The following is a 22,484-nucleotide window of genomic DNA, read 5'->3' as shown; positions in this document are numbered from 1 at the left end:
AGAAGACTTCAAAGTTGAGAAAATTTGTTTTCTCTTCCGGAAGACCCAAGATCAATTCCCAGAACCCACATTACAGCTAATAACCATCTGTAACTCCAGTTCTAGAGAATCTAATATCCTTTTCTGATTAAGAATAAATTTTAAAAACAAGATGTTATATTTTAAAGAACACGATTTAAGTCATTTTATAGAAGTAAAGAATGAATGAAAAGAGTTTTAGCTGTCTACATGAAACAGATTATTGACAAGAGGTAATAAATGTAGTTATTACTACAAGGAATCTAAACTATAAGAACAAGTTTTAAGTTTATTTCGTATCACAATATCATCAGAAACATTGACCCCCATAACTTGTGATGATTCCTAAAGCACTGTAGTAGCTATGAAGACTAATCCAAACAATAGCATTAAGTAGGTGTTTTCCATCCATCTTGAAATATAGAACACATCTACCTAGAAAGTTGGCATAAAATCCACAGTCACATGTCTAGTTTATGAGGTTATGTTGAAACTACTTTTGAAGTTATATATCAGTAGATAAAATATATAAATAGAGTCAGGTGATGGTGGTGCACGCCTTTAATCCCAGCACTTGGGAGGCAGAGGCAGGTGGATCTCTGTGAGTTCAAGGCCAATGAGGTATACAAGAGCTAGTTCCAAGACAGACTCCAATGATACAGAGAAACCCTGTCTCTAAAAAAGAAAAAAAATATAAATAGATATGAAACTTCTATTTAGTTTTTATAGAAGATTTAATTCAAAAGTGCAGACCTTGATGGATTCTTTAACTATCAAATATGCTTATGTCCTACAAATGTGATTTTTATATCTTTTTATTAATGTAGTATTTTACTTTTTTGAGATTGTAATTACATCATTACATCATTTGCCTTTTCCCTTTCCTGTATCCAAATCAGCTCATGACCATCCTCAAGTTCTCCTTTAAATTCATGGCCTCTTTTTTTTTTAAATTGTTGTTTCTCTCTCTCTCTCTCTCTCTCTCTCTCTCTCTCTCTCTCTCTCTCTCTCTCTCTCTCTCTCTCTCTCTCTCTCTGTGTGTGTGTGTGTGTGTGTGTTCCTAAATACATTACTACAACCTGATGTGGAAACTCTATTAGCCAATAGCCTTTACGATACAAGCCAACTTTAGTGTGGTCTTATCTAGTATAAATGCAGACAAAAATATGACACTGGCCTCTTGGCTGCTGGCTTCAGTTCCAGTTCCCAGTGCACACAGAAGATTACAGAGAAACGTTCTGTGAGATTATACCCAATAAACAAACTTTTGTTACACTCCATTATGGACTATTGTGGAACTCTTTTGTTCACCAACAAAGTGGTGCCTACTGTCTGTGGTATGGATCCATTTAAGACATAAAAAAAAAGTTAAAAAAAAACAAGGGTCTAGACCCACAAAAACAGGAGTCAAGTGCATTTCCAAAATGATTGCTTATAAAAGTTTGTTTTAATTTAAAAGGGGTTGCTTATAAATAATTACTGGTCACAATTTCTTTTTAAAAAGTAAGACACATATGATATAGAGATGAATACTTTGCATTGGTATGGATCTTGATTATTGATACATATTTAAAGTTGAATTTGTTTATACTGTGCATATGCATTTCTACTCTTGTCTAATGTATTATGTATGTACAACTCATTTGAAATATAATGTATAATTAAAATTGCAGAATCATACACAGTAATAGTCAAACTTGTAGTCTTTTTGGTTAGGTTTTTTAGATGTACAAAGGTATATTTCAGATGGATAGGTATTCTTCAAACACTCCAAAGAGCTGTAGAATATGGCATTTAAATAACTTAGGATTCTGTTGACATGAGATACGATTGTTCCTGGCAGCACCGATGTATTCCTGAGAGAATATTGTACATCAATATTAATCTAACCACACTGAACCTGATAGAAAAGAAAGTGGGAAGTAGTCTACAAAACATGGGCACAGGAGACCACTTTCTACATAGAACCCCAGCAGCACAGACAATAAAAACTACAATGAATAAATGGGACCGCCTGAAACTCAGAAGCATCTGTACAGCAAAGGACACTGTCATTAAGACAAAAAGGCAATCTACTGATTGGGAGAAGATCTTCACCAACCCCACATCAGACAAAGGTCTGATCTTCAAAATATATAAAGAACTCAATAAATTAGACATTAAAACTCTAATTAACCCAATTAAAAAATGAGGTACTGAACTAAACAGAGAATTCTCAACCGAAGTTCAAATGGCCAAAAGACATTTAAGGTCATGCTCAACCTCCTTAGCGATCAGGGAAATGCAAATCAAAACAACTCTGAGATACCATCTTACACCTGTCAGATAAAACCGTTTGTCATATTTTCCTGCCACTGTAAATGGTCTGACATTTTCTCTAGGCCTTAGTCAAAGTTGGTTGTCCCAATGTTGCAAAGAAGACTTTGGATGATTGCCCCATTAACTAGTTTTCTCTGTAATTTCTTGCATCTTTTGGAAGTACTTGATTGTACTTCCTGTTTACTCAAGTAATATTATTTTACTTCTTAGGTCTTTGACGAGGTTGAAGACTAGATAGTCATAGTTACTTTCCTGTCATGACTTAGCCAAGTCATTTTTTAATAAAACTTAGACTCTTCAGGATAGAATAGCTATTAATACATTTAGCATACGTTTTTGGTTTAATATTGTTTATGCTGGTTGTAACCTAATTTTTATGTATTATTTTTTTGCCTCTTCTTTTCCCTGGACAATACTTGATATTTGTTCTTTTTTTTTTTTTTTTTTTGGTTTTTCGAGACAGGGTTTCTCTGAAGCTTTGGAGCCTGTCCTGGGACTCCCTTTGTAGACCAGGCTGGTCTCGAACTCACAAAGATCCGCTTGCCTCTGTCTCCCAAGTACTGGGATTTCAGGCGTGCGCCACCACTGCCCGGCTTTGATATTTGTTCTTATTGTATATAGTTTTATATTAGGCTTATTTAGACAAATGGGGATGTGCTGAGGGAACTCTCTCATCCAAAAGTCTTTAAGATACCAGCCCACTTTGGACATGGTCTCATATACGATAAATGTAGATGAAAAGAATGCATGGACTCTTGGCTGATGGATTCAGTTCCAGTTCCCAGCACATACGTAGGACTACAGATTGCTACTCTTTCTGTGAGTTTATCTCCAGATAAATACATTTTTGTTATACTCCATTCCAGGCTATTGTGGAACTTGTTTTTACACCACCAATCATCTATTCAATCTGAAAGTCTAATTAAATCAATTGTATGCACGTGTTTTCTGGACTAACCAGCCTTTAGTGATACATTTATTAGAAGAAAATACATATGCTATCTCTTGCTTTATACATACTACAAAGAATGAGAATGGCACGCATCCCTTCTTACTTACTGACATTACACAGACAAGTTAAACAGACTTTCAACTTGACTAAGATGCTCCCATGGCATATTTTTGCTGAATTTGTGAGAATATTCAAAAATGCCTTTTAAATTTAACAACTATACAGTGTATGTGATTTCATAATTTCTGGCATCCAAAAGACACTCGTGCCATGTGATTCATTGCCATATGAATCCAGAGTAGAACTGTTAAAATAATGTGCTCACCTATAAAACAGAAAATCTTTAAATTCTTTTTTTTTTGAATTTTAGAAGACATATTAGATATTCCCTTCACATGACATCCATCAAAAAATCCCATTACGCTCATGAAATAAAATGTGTTTGCTCACAGAATAGCTCTCATTGGAAGATATATGAAGGAACACCTTGCTTTATGGATGCAATAAAAATCAATTCAGTTTTTACAATATTATTATTGAGATTAGATGTGGTAATTCAAAAACATTTAAAAAATTAAAACATCCTTTGCTTTAATTTAACAAGTGTATGAAATTAATTTAATTTAGTTCTAATGCTATTTATTTTTCTTGGGATTAAATAATGGACTATGAATACCACTTTAGTAATTTATTGAATATAATTCAATAAAACTAATTCAAAACAAAATTTTATCATTTGAAACAAAACCATTAAAACTCTTTTTTTTTGCATTCAACATCTAGACCCAAAAGCTGCTGGTCAAGCCAAATAATGTTAGTGGGTTTTAACAATTTTTCTTGTGGGTTTAAACTTCAGCAGTATCAACAGACTCTAAAGTCCAATTTATGTTCACTAACAATGTGGATTGAGAACTATTGTTTTAAGTAATAATTTTATTTATTCTTTGATAATTTCATACAATGAATTTAGACCATATTTGTCTCCTCCCCAAATTTCTCCAATGCTTTCCTTCTCCTCTCTTCCACATATAACACAACATTAAGCATTCGTTTTTGTTTTTCCACTGTGTTAAGTTCATATGTCCCAATTTCTCTCGGGAATGGAGACCACCCTGGAGTGTGGTGGTCATACAACGACTCATGCCATTAAAGAAAGCTCATTCTTCTTCACCTAAAAGGAATCAAATAACAAAACTTGTCAGCTAGTATTGGGATTTTCTGCATAACTTTCCTCTTTCATGTAGGATTACATCTGACTTGAGCAAGCGTCTTGTCACACAATTTCTTTGAGGTCATAGGTGCAACTATATTACTGTGTCAAAAAGAACATTGCTGGTGAAGTTATCCATCTCCTTTTTTTGAAACCTTTAAAGCAAATTGATTTGTTCATGTGGAGATGGATGTTGGGACAATCACAGAACACATAGGGACACACGCACACACACACACACACACACACAGAGAGAGAGAGAGAGAGAGAGAGAGAGAGAGAGAGAGAGAGAGAGAGACAGAGAGACAGAGAGACAGAGAGACAGAGAGAGAGAGGCAGAGGCAGAGACAGAGACTGATACAGAGAGACAGAAAGAATGCTTGTTTTCACACTGAAACATAAATCTCACAGAAGATCAAGATACTTCACATAGATCTTTCCAGACAGACAACATATCAATATGCCTAGAAGCAAAAGATGAATTTCCCCACTGTTTGATCAATAGAGCAATAGCTGTGAGTCCTACGGATGAAGATAAAGCTATCCTTTCTGTTTTCATATCTAACCACTTTATTTGACTTGATCTCATCTGCTTTAGAGAATTCTATTGCCTGACTACACACAATGCAAAGAACATATTTTATTCTATTGATTCTCAATTTCCTCATCATTAATTTCATTGACTGCATATTAGGCTTTCAAATTAGAGCCAAAAGAAGCCTAAATGGTAAAGCTTTGTCCATTTGCTATTACAAATTCCCTTCTTTCTTTCTCTCCCTATCCTTACTCCCACATTCCTTTACCTACTTTCTTCCTTTGTTCCTTCCTCCTTGGTGTGGGAAGTCCTTCTATACATGTTTTGCTTTTATTTGTTAATGAAAAAAGAAGCTGATTTGACCTGTTATAGGACAGAATAGAGTTAGGCAGAAACCTTATACTGAACGCTGGGAAAATTAGGCAGAGTCAATGGGAGGCCATGTAGCTGCCGCAGGAGACAGATGTGCCAGAACCTTGTTGGTAAACCACTAGCCTCACGGTAAAATATAAAATAACAAATATACATTAATTTAAGATATAAGACTTAGCCAGAAATATGTTCAAGCTATTGGCCAAACAGTATTGCAAATGATATAATTTCTGTGTGGTTATTTCAGGTCTGAGAAGCTTGGAGTGAATGAACGGCCTCTACCAACAGATTGGCTCGACAACTTAGGGCTGACTACATTCACATAAAACCCGAGAGAGTCTGGAAAGGAATTCTAGACACAAAATAAACGGAGTTTAGTGCACTTTCTTCATAGTCACAGTTTTTTTTTTCTCTTCTGGATGGGCTCACAGTGATCAGTGGCATCACAGCTCCTTTAAGAGAGAGAGAGATGCAGTAAAAACTATGTGACTTCTTTAAAACAGCAGCTTCCTGGTTCACCAGCAAAAAGGGTCCCAACTCTTTCAGGAGGCCCAGCTACAGAGAATTTTAAATGGGGTTTGTGAGCAGAGTACTACAACTTGTTTAATGGTCACACAGACTGGCTGCAATCCTGGATCTGCGGATCTGCGGTAGAGAGAATGGCTCTCAGAAACAGTGAATATGACTCTGCCATGTTGGACTGGGTGAAGCAAGAAGGCAGGACCTCAGAGTTGGTCCGAACCATGCCTGCTTAGAATTAAAAAAAAAAAAGGAGTGCTTCAGGTCAGAAAATAATTACATATACACAATAAAGAGAGATTCAGATTTTTTTAAAGGTCTCTAAATAAGTCATGGTTTTGGATAAATGTATGTAGGCTTGAGAGAGAAAAGAAAAATACCTCAATGATAACTGGATAATTGTTAGTGGTTCTGTGACAGAACATGTACTAAGTACATGTAAGACCTTGAGTTCTATCTAAAGCACTCTCTCCATTAAAGTCAATGGTCTGCATAATATTATTTTTCTCTCTGAATTAGAATACCATGTGAAACAATTTGTCAACTAAGCATTGACCACAGCACTATAAAATATAACATGCTTAAATACAAGTGAGGCTTAAATAATTACACCAAATAAGCTGCACTCAATCCAAGATATAAGATCACAAATTCTATAGAGAAGACATGAGTTGCAACATACAGTAGGATGTCTATGGAGAATTAATGTACTTAAAGTTTGAAGGGAAAATAGAGTAAATTTATCTTCTTGTATGTCACTTATGAAAAGTAAAATTTAATAAAACACCTGGCAAAATTTTTTTGTGTCTAATTTGGTCACCCCTTGATTTTCTTCAATGAATACTGTCATTTAATATAAAGTATTAAATAACTAAAATTGCCTCCACTGATAAAGCTACCTGCTTTATTTAAAAGAGATATGGTATGTCACATTTATTTTTTCATGTGAAGTTTAAGTAGCAACAAAGAAAAAAGAACAAGAGAGCAAAAGAAGGACTAATACAGATGGGGAAGAGGGAAAGAACAGTGAATTCATTATATACACCTATGGAAATAACCTAACAAATCCTATTCTGTATAATCTTGATAAATAATCTTGATAAATATTCTAAATAATCTTGATAAACAAGATTGTTTTGTGGAGAATATTTTCACAGATAATTTATCCTGTTCCACTTCCTTGCCATGCCCCCAGTCCTCCCCATGTGTGTTAATGATGTTTGTGAATTTGTTGCATGAATACAATTGTGTACCTGGAGCTAAACTGGTTGCCCAGACCTATGCATGTTTGTAGATGCTTATCTGAAAAGTGAAACCTCCTTTGAAACATTGGTAGCCTAGGAAGAATAAGAATACTGATGTTAGCGTTGAAAGCCACCAAACATAGGAAAACTAAGGAGGTAAATAAAAACTTTGGGTTGTTTTTGTTTTTGATTTTACCTAAATTTTCTATTTATTTTGCTTCATCTGATCATTTTCAGATTTCACAACTCACAGGTCTTTGAGGTACTTTCTTCTGATAGTCTTATTTAAATTGTTTCAAGATATTTAATATCTTTGCACCATGCTATGAATGGAAAAGAAAACAAGAAAGAAAATATTAAATTTCTCTGTGAAGGACTAATATCTGATAATTATTTTCTTAGTAGTAAAAAAAAAGACTTTTTTTTCTGTCAATTCCTTGGGAATTTGACTAGTAGTATGTGATGATTTAAAAGTCTTTATTCAGTCTGCAAATTTTATTTTGTTGGAAATAGAATCTTTGATCATACAATATATCCTGTCCCCATTCTCCCCTCCCTTACTGCTCCCAGCTCCCACACAACAACCTCCCCTACATGCACTCCCCCTCCTCCTTTCAGAAGAGAGCAGACCCCAAGAAATAACAACCAAGCACAACAAAGAACAAAAAGACCAGCAAAAGCCCTCACACTGAGGTTGAACAAAGCAACCCAAGAGGAGGAAAAGAGTCCCAAGAACAGACAATAAGAGTTAAAGACACACCCCCTCCGACAGTTAGAAGTCCCACAAAAATACACACACACACACAAAAAAAAAAAAAAAAAACCTAGTACATATACTCAGAGGACGGGGTGCAGAAAACTGCAGGCTTCATGCTTTCCACTCCTGTGTGTGAGCCACTAGGAATCCTACTTCATTGATAGAGTGGGTAATGTTCTCCCAATGTCCTCCATCTCCTCTGATTCCTACAATATTTTGTCCCCATTTCTTTGGAATTCCCAACTCCAGGGAATGGACCAAATGGATGACTCTCTGCATAATGTCTGCCTGTGAGTCTCCACATCCTTTCCATTTGCTGCTAGAAGACTCCCTAACGAAGACTAGACAAAGCACTAATCTACGAGTATAGCAAACTATTATTACGAATCATGTAACTGATTTTTTTTAGACAAGTACTATTTGGTTTTACCCTAGGTTACTAGGCTATAACATCCCTAGTTCTTCAACATTCTAACAGTGAAGGGCATGGAGTCTCTCTCATGAAGTAGGACTCAAGTTAAATCAGACCTTTTTGGCCATTCTCACAAGTTATGAGCCTCCATTGCCCCAGCATATTTTGAAGACAGGGCAGATTGTAGGTTAAAGGTTGTGTGGCTCTCTGTTCATGCCCATATTTCTCTGTCAGTAGCTTGTAACATACCTACCATCATCAAATCACTAAAGAGAACTACAAAATAGGGAAAATGGCTCCACGCCGGTCCAAGCTCAACCTCTTCATCTTCAATAACTATGTAGATGTTGTCTTTGGTAATGTGGCCCCACTGCCTATTTGTATGGAAGAACCCTCTGTCCTAACATGTTTGAGCTGGGCAAGGACTACATGAATGCAGGAGACTGCCTGGGTTCCCAGGTCTTTCTTTCCTGGCCCCAGGCGGCCACACCCTAGACAAATGTGATTGGCTGAGCTTCCCCATCACTAACATAAGCCTGGGCTGTTTAGGAATCTCCACAGGACAACCTCTGACAAGAAACTCAGTCAAAACCAACCCAGTCCACCAGCTGGGAGCATTGCCTAGTAACAAGGTATGGCCAGTTCAGACTCCATAGTTCCTATTACTATGAATTCTCACTAGTATTACCCTCACAGATTAAAAAAGTTTCTACTGCAGTATATTTCTTAAATGTTCCCCAAGTGTCATGAAATTCTAGCCTTCTCTCCCAGCACTGGTTCCCTTCCACCTACCCCCACCTGATTTCTATAGCTCCCATCCCCACCTACCCTGAGTCTATCCACAGAAACTATTCTATTTCCCTTTCTCAGGGCAATTCACACTTCTCCCCTAGAGATCTCATGCTTATCTGACCTCTCTGGGTCTGTGGGTTATAGCTTGATTATCATTTGCTAAGCAAATAATATCCAATTATAAATGAGCACATACCATGTTTTTCTTTAAAAATTTTGGTTATTTCACTCAGTTTGATTTTTTTCTAGTTCCAACAATTTGCCTGCAAATTTCATGATGTCATTTTTTTAAAACAGCTGAATAAAATTCCAGTATAAATGTACCACATTTTCTTTATCTAGTCTCAGTTGGAGGACTTCCAGGGTATTTTCTATTTTCTGGCTATTATGAAAAAAGAAGCAACAGACATACTTGAGTGAATGCCCTTGTGGTAGAACTGAGCATCTGTTGGGTATATGCCGAAGAATGATATAACTAGGTCTTGAGGTAGATTGATTAACAATGTTTTTTTAGAAATTTCGTTGTGGATTTCCAAAGTAGTTGTACAAATTTGTACTTCCACAAACGATGGAGGAGTGTCCCTTTCCTCTACATCCTCACTAAAATGAGCTATCACTGTATGATTGATCTTAGTCATTCTAACAGGTATAACACAGAATCTCAAAAGTAGGTTTGATTTATATTTTACTTATGACTAAGATGTTGAAAATCTTTAAGTGTTTCTCAGCCATTTGATATTCCTTTATTGAGAATTCTCTGTTTTGATCTGTACCTGAGTTGTTAATTGGATTATTTGGTTCTTTGATATCTAGTTTCTTGAGTTCTTTAAATATTTTGGATGTTACTCCTCCATCAGATGTGGAATTGGTAAAAATATTTTTCCATTCTCTCGACTGTAATTTTGTTCAATTAACAGTGTCTGGGTCTTGTCTTCTATTTATTTTTGGGCTATAACTTTTTATTGCTTTTAATTGAGCTATGTATTCAAATGCAGTAAATCCATAAATTGCTTTTGGTAAGATGTCCATTTTAGGTATGATAATTCTACTGACCTATGAACATTGGGAGATCTTTCCATCTTCTGACGTCTTCAATTTTTTTTCTTCCAAGACGTTCAATTTTTGTCATACAAGTGCTTATCTTTCTTGGTTAGAGTTACACCAAGTTATTTTATATTTTTGTGGCTATTTTGAAGTGTTTTATTTCCCTGATTTCTACTGCATTTAAAAATAAAAGTTTTACTTTTTAAAAGTTAATATTACATCCAGCTACTTCACTGAAGGTATTTGTTGGGTGTGGGAGTTTCCTGGTAGAGTTACTGCAGTTTCCTGTGTATGCTTTAGTACCATCCACAAATATCAGGACTTACAATTCTTTTCCAATTTGTATTTCCTTGATCTTGAGTTGTCTTATTGCTCTAGGTATAACTTATGTACTATGTTGAATAGATGCATAGAGAACAGACAACCTTAGCTTGTTCCTTATTTCAGTGGAATTTTTTTGAGTTTCTGTCCATTTAATTTGATGTTGGCTATAAGCCTGCTTTAGATTGTCTTTATTAAGTTTGCCTATGCTCTGTGTATCCCTAATCTCACCAGAATATTTTTCATGAAGGAATGTTGCATTTTGTCAAAGGTATTTTCTGCATTTATGAGATAATCATATGTTTTTTGCTTTTTTCTCTACTTTTAAAACTGTTTCAGAAAAAATGCCACATGTTATTTTTGAATGCTTTAAAGGTATTTTAGTTCAGATTCTTTGTATAAAATGGCACAACTTGTTGATTCACGGGCTGCATTGAAAATGGTGTTAGCATTTAGCAAGATTTTTTAAGTGTATTATATATAACATGATCCCTATGTTTCAGCCAAGATTTGAGAATATACATTTTTAAATCTACTTTTCTAAATCATAGATTTCTCAGTTGTGGACTGAGATAAACATAAAACTAGATTGTTTGAAAATTGTTTATGAATGTTACTCTGACATAAAGACTAATTGTACAAATACATATTATATTATTTGCTATAGTTTCATGAAAATTTTTGGCTTCTGAACATGGCTTGACTGTTAGCGTTACAATATTCAAACTGGGATTTTCTCAGACAAAACTAATATATTACCGTTTACTGTCTCCAAATTTACTTTCATGTGACTGGTAAACACTTCTGAAATGCAAGCAGAAGAAATAAAACAACTTCAGCTTTTTTCAAGATTAATTTCATTCATGTACTTTAAGTGTATATTAAAAAGAAAACAAATTCTACTCCTAAAGTTAAATATCATGACCAGACATACCAATGTACAGTAACAAATTGGTAATGCTGGAAGAGGTATGAAGGAATAGCAGAAATTTCACATATTGGAACTTTGCAGTTTGCTGGCCAACTAATCTGTGCTACTTAGTGTGCTCACTAGTGTAATGAGAAACCCTGTCTATAAAAATACAGTAAATGATTCTCATAACTCTTGAAAAATAATTCCTGAGGTTGACTTCTTGTCATCATATTCAAAAATGCACAAGTAAACACACACACACTCAGGTTCATCTACATATGTACTCATATGAGCCTATACGAATATGAACATGTGCACAGTAAGCCACACACAAGCACACACACACATACACACACAGACATCTTTGGCACTGAGAAACCTTGTCAAATATTGGCTTTGGTTTCTTTGCCAACTTCTTTTCGAACTCATTTCTTAGGTATTTTTCTTTGCGTATATACAAAGGATAGAATAGTGATTACAGGAAATGAAGACTCCATTAACTTGAGTGGTGCACTTTGGCCGATAGGCATAATACTCTCAAACTCCAGTACTAACACTGTCAATCTTTTCTAATGGAGAATCACTACATGCATATCTATGACTCTCTAATATACTTTTTCCCCTTATAAAGAGTGGAACAGAAACAGGTAAAACATGAAAAATCATTCATTAAGTACAGCTAGAGAGACATTCTGTTCAGAGCTCCTTAGTATTAAGAAAGACATAATGAGCCGGGCGGTGGTGGTGCACGCCTTTAATCCCAGCACTTGGGAGGCAGGCGGATCTCTGTGAGTTCGAGACCAGCCTGGTCTACAAGAGCTAGTTCCAGGACAGGCTCCAAAGCCTCAGAGAAACCCTGTCTCGAAAAACCAAAAAAAAAAAAAAAAAAAAAAAGACATACTGAACCTTGGAGAAGGATAATCACAGGTGTGTACATATATCATTGCCAGACAGAAGGAGAGGTTAAGATGCCACATCTGACATAGAAAGCCTCTCTCCTTTAGGAAATAGTACCTTCTTTCTCATAAAAATAAGTTGCTTGTCAAAGTCTTTTTCTCTTTCTACCTAATATAAAATTTCAAGTGAACTCCCATTATCAATCAAGAAAATATGATATTCATGTTTGGATTTCAGAAACCAATGTTTTAATTTGGAAGCCATCAAACATACATAGAAATAATTAAAATAGCAAAATAATGAATTGAACAGTATTATAAATGAAGTTACAAAAGCTTAAAAGCGTGATAATTATTGTATTAACTATTAGCTCAGTTTCATTCACTGAGAACACTCAGGCCTTCAAAACGTAATAGAGCTTGATTGAGCCTTTTGTGTTCCTAGCCATTGTTTGTCTATAGCTATGGAGGCAGAAGGAGGTAGAAGACTGATCAACTGGGAAGACTCTCCACAAAACTGACTGAGCAGTTAGAGTGGGTTGAATCTCTAGAAAGCTCATGCCAGATTCACATTCTGCAAGCACATTCACTTTCACATCCATAGGTGGTGGTGGGGGGGCATAAGTCTAAATTCTAGCAATATCCATTAAATTCCATTTTCTGCTAGATATTCATTATTCATAGGTAGAGCCTTGATGGTTGCATACTTAAGGCTTAGTAAAATCCACTGCTTTCATTACTTGTTATAGAAGAACAAAACATTAAAAGGAATACACACACACACATATATGTATGTATATATATATGTATGTATGTATGTATGTATATACCAAACATAGAACACTTGAATGAAGATGTGAAGAATCATGAACACTAATATGGCTGCAATGTTCTGCCTGCCAAAGAGAAAAAGGAAGATGGCAAGCAATTCACAATTCATGGTCGTGAATCTCGCTTGGAATTTAAAGCAAAATGATCATGGCATGTTATATATTTTCTAATTATTTACTTCCTATATTTTAAGTTAATGTAACTTTTTATTGACTATTTAGGAATTTCACCTCATGCACCCTAATTCTGCTCACCATTCCTTCCCTCATCTCTACAATGCCACCCAAAAGAAATAAAAAATATCAAAATAAAACAATTAAAAAAATTTCTGTGGTGCTGCAATGTGGATCTCTGTATCTATCTCCATCCATATCCAGATGAAAATTCTATGGTGATATGCAAGATATTCATCAGTATGGCTATAGGATAGGGTCATTTCAGGTTCCCTCTCCTCAGTTGCTCAAGGTACTAGCTTGGGACATCTCTCTGGACACCTGCGAGCCCCTCTAGAGTCAAGTCTCTTGCCAACCATAAGATGGCTCCCTTAATTAGGATATATATTTCTCTGCTCCCGTATCCACCCTTCCTTTATCCCAACTATCCCATTCCCCCAAGCTTCCCCCATCCTTCCCTTCTCACGTTTCTCACCCCATTTCCCCTTTGCCCCATGCCACCTCACCCCCAAGTTCCCAGTTTTTGCCCGGAAATCTTGTCTATTTCCCATATCCAGGCAGATGACTATATGTTTTTCTTTGGGTTCACCTTCTTATTTAGCTTCTCTAGGATCACAAATTATATGCTCAATGTCCTTTATTTATGGCTAGAAACCAATAATGAATGAGTACATCCCATGTTCATCTTTTTGGGTCTGGGATACCTCACTCAGGATAGTGTTTTCTATTTCCATCCATTTGCAAGCAAAATTCACGAAGTCATTGTTTTTTACAGCTCAGTAGTACTCTAATATGTATATATTCCACACTTTCTTCATCCATTCTTTCACTGAAGGGCATCTAGGTTGTTTCCAGGTTCTGGCTATTACAAATAATGCTGCTATGAACATAGTTGAATAAATGCTTTTGTCATATGATAGGGCATCTCTTGGGTAGATTCCCAAGAGTGGTATTACTGGATCTTGGGGTAGGTTGATCCCCAATTTCCCGAGAAATCGCCACACTGATTTCCAAAGTGGTTGCACAAGATTGCATTCCCAACAGCAATGGATGAGTGTGCTCCTTACTTCACAACCTCTCCAGGAAAAGGCTATCATTGGTGTTTTTGATTTTAGCCATTTTGACAGGTGTAAGATGGTATCTCAAAGTTGTTTTAATTTGCATTTCCCTTGATCACCAAGAAGAATGAGCATGACCGTAAGTGTTTTTTGGCCATTTGAATTTCTTCTGTTGAGAATTCTCTGTTCAGTTCAGTGCCCCATTTTTTAATTGGGTTAATTAGCATTTTAAAGTTTAGTTTCTTGAGTTCTTTATATATTTTGGAGATCAGACCTTTGTCTGTTGCAGGGTTGGTGAAGATTTTCTCCCAGTCAGTGGGTTGCCTTTTTGTCTTAGAGACAGTGTCCTTTGCTTTACAGAAGCTTCTCAGTTTCAGGAGGTCCCATTTATTCATTGTCCTTAATGTCTGTCCTGCTGGGGATATACGTAGGAAGTGATCTCCTGTGCCCATATGTTGTAGAGTACTTCCCACTTTCTCTTCTATCAGGTTCAGTGTGTTCATCCTGATATTGAGGTCTTTAATCCATTTGGACTTGAATTTTGTGCATGGCGATAGGTATGGATCTATTTTCTTTCTTCTACAGCTTGACAACCAGTTCTGCCAGCACCATTTGTTGAAGATGCTTTCTTTCTTCCATTGAATACTTTTAGCTCCTTTAGATCTAAATGAGGAGCAGAAGGAGGGAGAACATGAGCAAGGAAGTCAGGACCACGAGGGGTGCACCCACCTACTGTGACAGTGGAACTGATCTATTGGGAGCTCACCAAGGCCAGCTGGCCTGGGACTTTATAAGCATGGGATGAAACCGGACTTTCTGAGCGTGGTGGACAATGAAGGCTGATGAGAAGCCAAGGACAATGGCACTAGGTTTCGATCCTATACATGAACTGGCTTTGTGGGAGCCTAGCCTGTTTGGATGCTCACCTTCCTGGTCCTGGATAGAAGTGGGAGGACCTTGGACTTCCCTCAGGGCAGGGAATGGAGTGTGGGGAAGGGGGAGAGGAGGAGAGTAGTAGAGAGAGGAGGCGATGTGTGGGAGGAGGGGGAGGGAAATGGGTAACAGGGAGGAGGCAGAATTTTTTTTTTCAACAATTAAAAAAAAAACAAAAAAAATTTCTGTGGTTCTCCAACTCTTCCATCTCTCCAACACTTTATCATTCAGCCCACTGATTTGAGAGCTGTAGTATTTCACATAATATATACTTTTGTTCAATCAGTTTTACTAGCAAATACTCATTGCAATGAGTCATTAATTTGGTCCAAGGTCTTTTGATTCTCGTATACACCATCATCCCTGGATCCTCACCAAAATTTCTTTCAGATATCCCACGCAGGCTGCTCCGAATCATGGAGATATTATGGGTATCGCTCCTCTGAACCAGTTCTTTCATGAGCTCCAGATGGAATCGATGGGTAAGCCAACCCAAGACTGGCTATGGAAATGGGTAGTAGCTGGGCTAGTCAGTCTGGACCACTGCGACTGCACACCTCAAGTAAGGGGTGAAACCAGCTCTTCTACACCCATGCCACTGGGCCAGCTCTCCCATGCCTGTGATGAGGGGTGAGGCCATCTCTCCCCAGTGTGAGGTCACCTTCCCATGACAGCTGGGGCCAGCTCTTTTGCTGCAATGTCCAGTGAGACACAGAGTCGGTGAAGTGTGGGATCTGGCTCAGTGTGGCCCTCTGATTTCATCACACATTGTTCCTCTGCCCTCCTGAGGTGACACAGTTACAAATATAATATCAACACAGAGCCCACGTGCAACAGGACAGCAGAATAAGCTATGGCCCTTGGCAGCGGCCCAGGCCCAGGTGATCCAGAGCCAGATCTGAATCTCTCAAATCAGGATGAAACTAGCAGCAACATGGCCCCTGGACACCACCAAAGCCTCAGGTTGTGTTCCTGACACCAGGTTTCTTTGTGACCTTTGGTGGTAACAGTCCTCAGATTTCAATTCAGTCCCTGGCTGCAGTAGGATCATGGACCCAGACACGGTCCTCGGCAGCAGCCTGGTCTGGATGTTACCATTGCCCCAGGTGGCAGTGCAGGCAACTTATATCAGTGTGTCCCCAGAGGCAACATGGCCTACAGACATTACCATGGACTCAGACCTCAGGCATCTGCAAGGCCCTTGATTCCAACAGGAGGGCAGGACATAAACATAGACCCTAGCTGCAGTGGTACCACAGACCCAGACATAGTCTCCAGCTTCAGCCCTGGTCCAGAAGACACCTTGGCAGGAGGTAGTAGTAAGTGTTTTCATATATATAGAACCTAGCTGTGGCTTGGCCCTTGGATAGCAACATGTCCGAGGTGGCTAGTTGACCAGAACCCAGACAACCACAGGTTGCAAAAAAAGCCACATACATAGACTCAGACCTTGGCTGCTGTAGGGCCTTGGATCCAGACATGACCTTCCCTCGGACCAACTCGGCCCTGATATCACCATGGCTCAGGTGGCAAGCTGACTTCCTGTACTTCTTCCATTCGCCCTCTTTCTACAACACATGAACATTTTTGCCTCTCTTTCTTTTCCATTTCTCCACCACATATTTCAACAACATAATGGAAACTACATACCCTGTATCACTAGACATTGTGAGGACCCATAGAGATCTTCTCCCTAGCTCAGGCCTTGAGGGCCAAGGTTGGCCTGTGGGTGGCTTTCACCTGCCTGAATTCAACTGCACCCATTCCCCCGCCCTATTTTAATCAGGCTTTCAAGATTCACTGCCACTCACATACATATGTTTTCCCTACATTTCAAAATCATGTAGACAGCACTGCTACATTTATATTGCAGTCAGAGAAACTGAAACACAGGCTGCGTATGTGGACTTGTCAATAATCCCAGCACTTAAGAGAAGTTGGCAGGAGAATTGACATGTTTGAGGCAGTCCTCCCCAGCAGAGTGACACCTTTTCTCAAAAACAGACTCAAATTTAGACAATAAAAATAATGTTTATAATTCCTAAAATTGATAATCAATATCTCTGAAGAACTGAACCCAACATGCTTAAGCCCCAAATGTGTTCTTTTCCCTGCTCTAAAACATAGTAACTGATTTTCTAAGTTCATAGAAATCACTGTTCATTTGCCCCAAGGCAGATATAGCATGGTATAAAATGGTTAGATTTAGTTTGTTGTAGCAAATTATGTATGTTTAGGAAAGGTAATATAACTTGGTTTTCTTCTAACATATCAAGATTATTCAAATATTAATACCAGCATGGCTCTATTATCTAAATAAATGGTATCAGACGCACAGAGGCGGAGCGCCGGCGGCCAGACGCACAGAGGCGGAGCGCCGGCGGCCAGACGCACAGAGGCGGAGCGCCGGCGGCCAGACGCACAGAGGCGGAGCGCCGGCGGCCAGACGCACAGAGGCGGAGCGCCTGCGGCCAGACGCGGCGGAGCGACACCGCATTCAGGAAGAGGCTTTGGGAGACCAGCTCGGCAGCAGACGCAAGCAGCAGAGTCAGGCGGGCAATAAGGAGAGCAGATCGCCCTACTACAATCAAATCAAAGAGGTAGGCCTTTGTTTGGCCAGGTCACTGGCAAACGGGGAGCCTGGTCCTGTCCGGAAGACACTTCGGAGGGGTGAGAGGGTTCTTGGCCTGAGGCAGAAACCAGGAATCAGAGCGAGGGCATTTTGTAAGCGGAGCCCTGGGCCAGCAGGGAAACCTGATCCGGTTTTTAAAAGACCTATTAGATAGGATTAATAGGAGGAGATGGGCAGACGCCAAGGCAAGAACTCACCCAATAATCTGAAAAACAACATGAAAACACCAGAACCCAAGGATCTTACAACAGAAGTATTTGAACAATCTAACACAGAAGAAGTGGAAAAAATTGACTTTATGAACGCAATAGAGTCCCTTAAACAACATGTAAAAAATGCCCTTATAGAAATGGATGAGAAGTATAACAAAAAGTTTGAAGAAATGAGTAAATATGTACATGATACCCTGGGAAACCAAGATAAAACGATCAAACAGGTAATGGAAACAGTTCAAGAATTGAAAACTGAAATGAAGGCAAGGAAGAAAATACAAACTGAGGACCAGCCGGATATGGAAAATCTAGCTCAACGAGCAGAGTCTACAGAAACAAGCATAATCAATAGAATACAAGAGATAGAAGAAAGAATCTCAGATGCTGAAGACACCATAGAGAAAATAAACGAACAGAATAAAGAAAACAGCAAAACCAACAAATTCTCAACACAAAACATTCAGGAAATATGGGACACAATAAAAAAACCAAACTTAAGAATAATAGGTATAGATGAAGGAGAAGAGTCACAGCTCAAAGGCCCAGAAAATATATTCAACAAAATTATGGAAGAAAACTTTCCCAACTTAAAGAAAGATATTCATTTAAATATTCAAGAAGCATACAGAACACCAAACAGACTGGATCAAAGAAAAACATCTCCTCGCCATATAATAATCAAAACACAAAATATACAGGTTAAAGAAAGAATATTAAGAGCTGCAAAGGAAAAAGGGCAAGTAACTTATAAAGGTAAACCGATCAGACTTACACCTGACTTCTCTATGGAAACTATGAAAGCAAGAAGGTCCTGGATAGATGTTCTGCAGAAGCTAAGAGACCATGGATGCAAGCCCAGACTACTATACCCAGCCAAGCTTTCGTTCACTATAAATGGAGAAATCAAGACATTCCAGGATAAGAATAAATTTAAACAATACGTAGCCACAAATCCAGCCCTACAGAAAGTAATAGAAGGAATATCACAACCCAAGGAATCCAACACTGCCAACACTGCCTACAATAACCCAGGCATCTAGTGACCCTTCACCAGCACATCTCAAAGAAGGGAGACACACAATCTCTACAACCAAAAGCAATAAGAATAACCGGAGTAAACAACCACTGGTCATTAATATCACTTAATATTAATGGGCTCAATTACCTATAAAAAGGCACAGGCTAAGAGATTGGATACGAAAACAGGATCCAACATTCTGCTGTTTGCAAGAAACACATCTCAACCACAAAGACAGGCACCTACTCAGAGTAAAGGGTTGGGAAAAGGTGTTTCAAGCAAATGGTCCTAAGAAAAAAGCAGGTGTGGCCATATTAATTTCTAACAAAACTGACTTCAAACTAAAATCAATCAGAAGAGACCGAAATGGTCACTTTATACTCATAACAGGAACAATTCATCAGGATGACGTCTCAATTCTGAATATCTACGCCCCCAATATAAAAGCACCTACTTATGTAAAAGAAATATTACTAGAACTCAAAGCAGACATCAAACCACATACACTAGTAGTAGGAGACTTCAACACACCTCTCTCTACAAGGGACAGGTCAATCAGACAGAAACCTAATAGAGAATTAAGAGAATTATTGGAGGTAATGAAGCAAATGGACTTAACAGACATCTATAGAACATTCCACCCAAATAGGAAAGAATATACCTTCTTCTCTGCAGCTCATGGAACCTTCTCAAAAATTGACCACATACTTGGAAACAAAGGAAACCTCCACAGATACAAAAAAATATCAGTGTCCACCTGTGTCCTATCTGATCACCATGGAATAAAGTTAGAAGGCAACAACAATGCTACCCACAGAAAGCCGACAAACTCATGGAAACTGAACAGTCAACTACTGAACCACACCTGGGTCAAGGAAGAAATTAAGAAAGAAATTAAAGTCTTCCTTGAATTTAATGAAAATAAAGAGACAACATACTCAAACCTATGGGACACAATGAAAGCAGTGCTAAGAGGAAAGTTCATAGCAATAAGTGCCCACTTAAAGAAAACGGAAAATGCATACATTAGGGACTTAACAACACACCTGAAAGCTCTAGAAAAAAAAGAAGCAGACGCGCCCAGGAGAAGTAGAAGATTGGAAATAATAAAACTGAGGGCCGAAATCAACAAAATAGAAACACAGAAAACAGTCCAAAGAATCAATGAAACAAAAAGCTGGTTCTTGGAGAAAGTCAACAAGATCGACAAACCCCTATCCAAACTAATTAAACGACAGAGAGAGAACACACAAATAAATAAGATCAGAAATGAAAAGGGGGACATAACCACAGACACAGAGGAAATTCAGAGAATCATTAGATCTTACTACAAAAGCCTGTATAACACAAAACTGGAAAACATAAAAGAAATGGACACTTTTTTAGATAAATACCATATACCAAAGTTAAACCAGGACCAGGTGAACAATCTAAACAGACCTGTTAGTCGCGAAGAATTAGAAGAGGTTATCAAAAACCTCCCTACCAAAAAAAGCCCAGGACCAGATGGTTTCAATGCGGAATTCTACCAGAACTTCCAAGAAGAGTTAATACCTATACTCCTTAATGTATTCCACAATATAGAAACAGAAGGGTCATTACCAAACTCCTTCTATGAAGCTACAGTTACTTTGATACCAAAACCACACAAAGACTCAACCAGGAAGGAGAATTACAGGCCAATCTCACTCATGAACATCGACGCAAAAATCCTCAACAAAATACTGGCAAACCGAATCCAAGAACACATTAGAAAAATTATCCATTATGATCAAGTAGGCTTCATCCCAGAGATGCAGGGCTGGTTCAACATACGAAAATCTATCAATGTAATCCACCATATAAATAAACTGAAAGAAAAAAATCATATGATCATTTCATTAGATGCTGAAAAAGCATTCGACAAAGTTCAACACCCCTTCATGATAAAGGTCTTGGAGAGAATAGGGATACAAGGATCCTACCTAAATATAATAAAAGCTATTTACAGCAAGCCAACAGCTAACATTAAATTGAACGGAGAAAAACTCAAAGCCATACCACTAAAATCAGGAACACGACAAGGATGTCCACTCTCTCCATACCTCTTCAATATAGTGCTTGAAGTTCTAGCAATAGCAATAAGACAACATAAGGAGATCAAGGGGATTTGTATTGGAAAGGAAGAAGTTAAGCTTTCATTATTTGCAGATGATATGATAGTATACATAAGTGACCCCAAAAATTCTACCAAAGAACTCCTACAGCTGATAAACACCTTTAGTAATGTGTCAGGATACAAGATCAACTCCAAAAAATCAGTTGCCTTCCTTTACACTAAGGATAAGGAAACAGAGAGGGAAATCAGAGAAGCATCACCTTTCACGATAGCCACAAATAGCATAAAATATCTAGGGGTAACCCTGACCAAGGAAGTGAAAGACCTATTCGACAAGAACTATAAGTCTTTGAAGAAAGAAATTGAAGAAGACACCAGAAAATGGAAGGACCTCCCTTGCTCTTGGATTGGGAGGATCAACATAGTAAAAATGGCAATTCTACCAAAAGCAATCTATAGATTCAATGCAATCCCCATCAAAATCCCATCAAAATTCTTCACAGATCTGGAGAAGACAATAATCAACTTTATATGGAGGAACAAAAAACCCAGGATAGCCAGAACAATCTTATACAATAAAGGATTGTCTGGAGGCATTACCATCCCTGACTTCAAACTCTATTATAGAGCTACAGTATTGAAAACAGCCTGGTATTGGCATAAAAACAGAGAAGTCGACCAATGGAATCGAATAGAAGACCCTGACTTTAATCCACAAACCTATGAGCACCTGATTTTCGATAAAGGAGCTAAAAGTATACAATGGAAAAAAGACAGCATTTTCAACAAATTGTGCTGGCAAAACTGGATGTCAATCTGTAAAAGAATGAAAATAGATCCATATCTATCACCATGCACAAAACTCAAGTCCAAATGGATTAAAGACCTCAATATCAGTCCGAACACACTGAACCTGATAGAAGAGGAAGTGGGAAGTACTCTACAACACATGGGCACAGGAGACCACTTCCTGTGTATAACCCCAGCAGCACAGACACTAAGGGCATCATTGAATAAATGGGACCTCCTGAGGCTGAGAAGCTTCTGTAAAGCAAAGGACACTGTCACTAAGACAAAAAGGCAACCCACTTACTGGGAGAAGATTTTCACCAACCCCGCAACTGACAAAGGTCTGATCTCCAAAATATATAAAGAAATCAAGAAACTAGACCGTAAAAGGCTAATCAATCCAATTATAAAATGGGGCACTGAGCTGAACAGAGAA

This window comes from Microtus pennsylvanicus, chromosome 2 (assembly GCF_037038515.1).
Source record: "Microtus pennsylvanicus isolate mMicPen1 chromosome 2, mMicPen1.hap1, whole genome shotgun sequence".
NCBI lineage: Eukaryota > Metazoa > Chordata > Mammalia > Rodentia > Cricetidae > Microtus > Microtus pennsylvanicus.
This window is presented reverse-complemented; position numbering follows the sequence as displayed.